At 47.4% G+C, this 6,174-nt stretch overlaps 1 non-coding gene across 1 annotated transcript; it reads left to right on the forward strand.

Moving 5' to 3' along the window:
• The first annotated feature begins 5,822 nt into the window (after positions 1-5,822).
• LOC114817555 lies at positions 5,823-5,965 on the forward strand. Its single transcript, XR_003765417.1, has one exon. It is a non-coding gene; the product is annotated as a small nucleolar RNA SNORA7 (small nucleolar RNA).
• Positions 5,966-6,174: the final 209 nt, after the last annotated feature.

A 6,174-nucleotide genomic window follows, 5' to 3' on the forward strand; every position in this document is an offset into this window, starting at 1 on the left:
CCAGGTGAGACCACATCCCAGATTTGGTTGAATCTGAGCAGCAAGGCCCTGGAGGCTCCCCTGGAACTCCAAAATCTCCTCCATGTGTGTGCAATAGATGTCAATTGGTGTCGATACCTTGACAGTGTGGGAGTACTTTCCTCACTTATAGTTGGAGGCAAAGGGAAGGGCCACTGAACCCCTCCAAGCCCATCCTGAGAATCAACAATCAGTCTCTCCCTATGCCCCAAGGCACTATGGGAAGGATACAGATAATCAGTTCCTACTTAGTTACTTTTGCCTTGGGGCTCACAATCTTAAACAATACAGAACCCACCCACAGCCTTCTAGATCTAAACACCAGTTCATTAACCTCTCCTTCTTCGAGTCCAGATCTGGGCCTGCTCCAGACATCCTCAGATATCTGCTCCCCCTCGCCCCTCCCCACCCCACCATTCACTGTTGCTGTTCTATTTCTCGAAGGGGGCCTAAACGGTAGCAGTATTTGCTAACCCAAGAGCGTTTCCTTCTCAATGGCCTACAATCCTCTACTCATCATGGCCCAAGTCGGTCTGGGGCCCATACAGTGATCCTTGAAAGGAAAGTCTCAGGAAATTGTTTAAGTTTGGAAACAGAGGCGCTTCTCATTAAGGTACTACTCAGACTTCTAGCTGGACTGATTGGGAAGAGAGATTGAGCAGGGAGGTGGATGAGGATCATGATGGATAAGGGCCCTTAGAAGACTTGATCTGTGCCCCCAAGGAGCTTACAATCAAGCTAGAGAGACAGACACTCAAATAAATTACAGGTAGGGAGAAACAATAGAGTTTAGAGAAGTTTAGAGAGTTTAGTTTTGAGAAGCAGCGTGGCTCAGTGGAAAGAGCATGGGCTTTGGAGTCAGAGGTCATGGGTTCAAATCCTGGCTCGGCCATTTGTCAGCTGTGTGACTTTGGGTAAGTCACTTAACTTCTCGGTGCCTCAGTTCCCTCATCTGTAAAATGGGGATGAAGACTGTGAGCCCCACGTGGGACAACCTGATTCCCCTGTGTCTACCCCAGCGCTTAGAACAGTGCTCGGCACATAGTAAGCGCTTAACAAATACCAACATTATTATTATTAACATTATTAGAGATATGAACATAAGTACTCTGATGGTGGGAGTTGGGGGAAGGTTTAAGGGGAAAGGAGAGATGATGATACTCCAGACCACTCGTAGGTTAAAGAAATGTAAGATGAACAAATATTATGTTTCCATGAAAAAACTAATGCAGCACCTATTTCATAAGGAAATTATCATTACAAAATAATGATGAATATGTTAGAACTGTAATTGAAGAACAGGACATTAAAAACAACTTTAGACTGTAAACTCACCTCTAGATTGTAAGGTGCTCATGGACAGGGATTGTGTCTACTAACTCTGTTGTACTCTCCCAAGTGCTAAGTACAGTGCTCTGCACACAGAGTTCATTCATTCATTCATTCATTCAATAGTATTTATTGAGCACTTACTATCTGCAGAGCACTGTACTAAGTGCTTGGAATGCACAATTCGGCAACAGATAGAGACAATCCCTGCCTAATGATGGGCTCACAGCAAAGCAAAACAGAACAAAACAAAACAAGACATCATCAAGATAAATAGAATCAAAGAGATATACACCTCATTAACAAAACAGACAGGGTAATAAATAATATATATACAAATGAGCACAGAGGGAGGGGAAGGGGGAAGAGCAGAGGGTGGGGGGAGGGAAGAGGAGGAGGAGCAGAGGGAAAGGGGGGGCTCAGTCTGGGAAGGCCACCTGGAGGAGGTGAGCTCTCAGTAGGGCTTTGAAGAGGAAAGAGAGTTTGGTGGGTGTGAGGAGGGAGGGCATTCCAGGACAGTGGTAGGACGTGGGCCAGGGATAGATGGTGGGATAGGCGTGAACAGAGGACCATGAGGAGATGAGCGGCAGAGGAGCAGAGTGTACGGGGTGGGCAGTAGAGAGAGAGAAGGGAGGTGAGGTAGGAGGGCTCAGAGTGATGAAGAGCTTTGAAGCCAAGAGTGAGGAGCTTTTGTTTCGTGTGAAGGTTGATAGGTCTGGAGGTTTTTGAGGAGGGGAGTGACATGCCCAGAGCCTTTCTGTAGGAAGATGATCAGGGAAGCTGAATGTAAAAGAGACTGGAGTGGGGAGAGAGAAGAGGAAGGGAGATCAGAGAGGAGGCTGACACAATAATCCAGTCGGGATATTCTGAAGCTTGTACCATCATGATAGCAGTTTGGATGGAAAGGAAAGGGAAGGTCTTGGCGATATTGTGAAGGTGAGACCAGCAGGGGTTGGTGTCGGACTGGATGTGGGGGGTAAATGAGAGAGATGAGTCAAGGACGACTCCAAGGTTGTGGGCCTGTGAGACAGGAAGGATGGTCGTGCCGTCCACAGTGACAGGGAAGTCAAGGAGAAGACAGGGTTTGGCAGGGAAGGTAAGGAGCTCAGTTTTAGACATGCTGAGTTTTAGGTGGTGGGCAGACATCCAGGTGGAGACATCCTGGAGGCAGGAGGAAATACGATCCTGGAGGGAGGAAGAGAGAACAGGGGAGGAGATGTAGATTTGCATAGAGATGATAGTTGAAGTAGTGGGAGCGAATAAGTTCACCAAAGGAGTGAGTAAAGATGGAGAACAGAAGAGGGCCAAGAACTGACCCTTGAGGAACCCCTAGAGTTAGGGGATGCGAGAGGGAGGAGGAGCCCATGAAGGAGATGGAGAATGAATGGCCAGAAAGATAAGAGGAGAACCAGGAGAGGATAGAGTCCGTGAAGCCAAGGTGAGATAAAGTGTGGAGGAGAAGGGGATGGTCAACAGTGTCAAAGGCCGCTGAGAGGTCGAGGAAGATTAGGATAGAGTGGGAGCCATTGGATTTGGCAAGAAGGAGATCATGGGTGACCTTTGAGAGGGCAGTTTCAGTGGAGTGGAGGGGACGGAAGCCAGATTGGAGGGGATCCAGGAGAGAGTTGGAGTTGAGGAATTCAAAGCAGTCAGTATAGACTCGTTCTAGGAGTTTGGAAAGGAAGGGTAGGAGGGAGATAGGACGATAACTGGAAGGGGAAGTGGGGTCGAGAGAGGGTTTTTTTAGGATGGGGAGATATGGGCATGTTTGCAGGCAGAGGGGAAGAATCCATTAGAGAGTGAGTGGTTAAAGATAGAAGTTTAGTAGGGGAGGAGGGAAGGGGCGATAGTTTTTATAAGGTGAGGGGGAATAGGGTCTGAAGCACAGGTGGAGGGCTTGGCACTTGCGAAGCGGGAGGAGATGTCCTCTGAGGATACTGCAGGGAAGGATGGGAAAGTAGGGGAGAGGGTTGGGAGCAGGAGGGATGGAGAACGGGGAGGGGTGACTTTGGGGAGCCTAGACCTGATAGTGTTAATTTTCAAAATGAAGTAGGTGGCCAGATCGTTGGGGGTGAGGGATGGGGGAGGGGTAGGAACAGGGGGCCTGAGGAGAGAGTTAAAAGTCCGTAACAATTGGCGGATAAGACAGGCATGGGCGTCAATGAGGGAAGAAAAGTAGTTTTGCCTGGCAGAGAAGGCAGAGTTAAGGCAGGAAAGGATAAAGTTGAAGTGAATAAGTTTGGCTTGGTGCTTAGACTTTCACCTGCAGCGCTCATCAGCTTGAGCATAAGAACAAAGGAGGCAGATAGAGGCAAAGATCCAGGGCTGTGGGTTAGTGGAGTGAGAGCAGCAGAGGGAAAGGGGGGTGAGTGAGTTGAGATGAGTAGAGAGGTTGGAGTTGAGAGCAGTAACCAGATCATTGAGAGTGGGAAGAGAGGATAGGGAGGCAAGGTGGGGTGAGATGCTTTGGGAGAGAAGGATGGGGTCAAGATAGCGGAGGTCTCTGTGGGGGAGTAATACAGATTTGCAGGGGGAGGGAGTGTGAGAGAGGAGGCAGGTAGAAGGTTATGGTCCGAGAGAGGGATTTCAGAGTTGGTGAGGGTGGAGACAGTGAAGCGGTGAGAGATGATGAGATCGAGGGCGTAACCAAGTAGGTGAGTGGGCGAGGAGTGGTGGAGCAGGAGGTTGGCAGAGTCAAGGAGTGAAAGCAGGCGGGTGGCAGAGGGGTCACAGGGTACATACATGTGGATGTTGAAGTCTCTGAGGATCAGAGTGAGCAGGGAGAAGGAGAGAAGGAAGGTGCAATAAACACGCTCTATTGAATGCACTGGAAGTATTTTTATTCATGGTAGTCACTGGGCAAAACCATGTATGCACTAAGTGCTTGGAAAATGTATAAGGAAATTGAATCAAACATAGTCCCTGACAAAGTCTATAAGGAAGGGGGAGGACAGATAATCAAGTAAAGAAATAGAGGAAACAATTCAGCAAAAATGACAACTGTTAACAGTAGCAGCAAAGCAACATCATTGGTGGGAAAGTGTAAGCTTGTGGTGGGCAGGGAATGTGCCAGCTATATTGCTGTGTTTTACTCTCCTAAGCACTTAGTACAGTGCTCTGCACACAGTAAATGCTCAATAAATATGATTGATTGACTGAGAAGTACCATGACTCTTTCCCATCTCCAGCAGGGCTTTGTCCAGTGTGAAAAGTCAGCACCTTCTGGCTTTTAGCATTTGTTACTAGTAATTTTCTGTTCCCCTACTCCTGGAGGGGAGAGAGGGGAAGAGCTTCTCTTCGATGGTGGATGGGTGGAGGGTGTAGTTCGCAACTTGCTAAACAACTTGTTAAATAGGATGCCTTTAGGCGTATACTGCTCGGTGTTGTTACAGCCAACCAGACAAGATAGCCCAGAGTGAAGACCACCCAAATAACTATGGACACAACTGCGGGGGACCTCAGGTGAGATATCTTTTCGGATTAGAACTGTGGTTGGTAGAACAGGGCCAGCATGCAGAAGATGTTCTACTTGTCAGTCAATACATATAGTATTAAGGTTGGGGGGAAATTTCTGTCGCTGCTGCTCGCTGTTATCTGAAAAGATGGAAGAGACAGCCTGGGCTGGAGGAGACCATTTAGCTGGGAACGCTCTTGCCGATCTCAGTCCATACTCGGACTGATCATCTCACGGTAGGAGGAATCTCATGGCCCCTGGGTTGAGGTCTTGCACCTGAACACCACCCCTGGGTTGTAGTGCTTAATGGTATCTGGAAGCTTCTCCCCGTGCCTGGGTTGAGGGCTTAATTTCATTGCCTCTGGGTTGAGGGCTTAATCTCATCACCCCTTGGTTGTAGGGCTTAATGGTGTGCAGAATCTCATCGTTTCTGAGTTGGAGGGCTTAACAGAAGCAGGATCCTTTACGATTAATGATTTATATATTCTAGTAAATGTTCTGATAAATGTTTTCTTACTATAATACTGAACACTGTAGTTTATTCCGTCTGTAAAGCTGAGTCACAAACACCCCTTGTTCCTCATTGGCCTTATTGGGACGTCACAGTTGGGGAGGGATGAGAAGCCCCAGTTTCATGGGCCACTTGGGGGACTCTAATCGTTGTGTGCATATGGTGAATGCATTTTTCAACCTAAAGTTGTCTTTGGACATATGCAATCTGATTTGAATTTGCACAGCATTAAACCAGCTTTGGATGCAAAATAAACATTGGTGTGATAGAGCTGTTAAAGGAAAGGAAAAGCAGTAGCAGTCTGCTAATACCAACTTCCAGCCCTCTCAAGAAGCACTATATCAGTACTTTTCAATCAGTTAATCAATGAATTAGTATTTATTGAGTGCTCACTATGAATACATTACTCACTAAGCATTTTGGAGAGTACAATAGAACAAGTAGATCCCAGCTCTGAAGGAGATTACAGTTTAGTTGGGGAGACATTAAAATAAACTACAGGAAAGGAATCCCCTCTCAGTGTCGCACCTGGAGAGTTTCCAGTACTCTACCAGTCTCGACTTCAGGAGGGACAGTCAAGCAGAGGCATACCCATTCCATTCCATTCCTATCTTGGGCAGTGACTAGTGAGTGGAAGGCAATCTGCTACAAGTCAAAACTCACCCGTTCTGGGCAGCAGCAGTACAGGAGAGAGTCGAGGGTGGAGACTCAAGTTTACTGCACAGAAGGAGGCAGTGGTAAACCACTTCTGGATTTTTTACCAAGAAAACTCTATGGATACACTACCAGCATGATTGCTGATGGAGGTGTGGTGTTCTGGGAGAGATGTGTCCATGGCATCATTATGGGTCCGTGATGACTA

This window comes from Ornithorhynchus anatinus, chromosome 16 (genome assembly GCF_004115215.2).
Source record: "Ornithorhynchus anatinus isolate Pmale09 chromosome 16, mOrnAna1.pri.v4, whole genome shotgun sequence".
NCBI lineage: Eukaryota > Metazoa > Chordata > Mammalia > Monotremata > Ornithorhynchidae > Ornithorhynchus > Ornithorhynchus anatinus.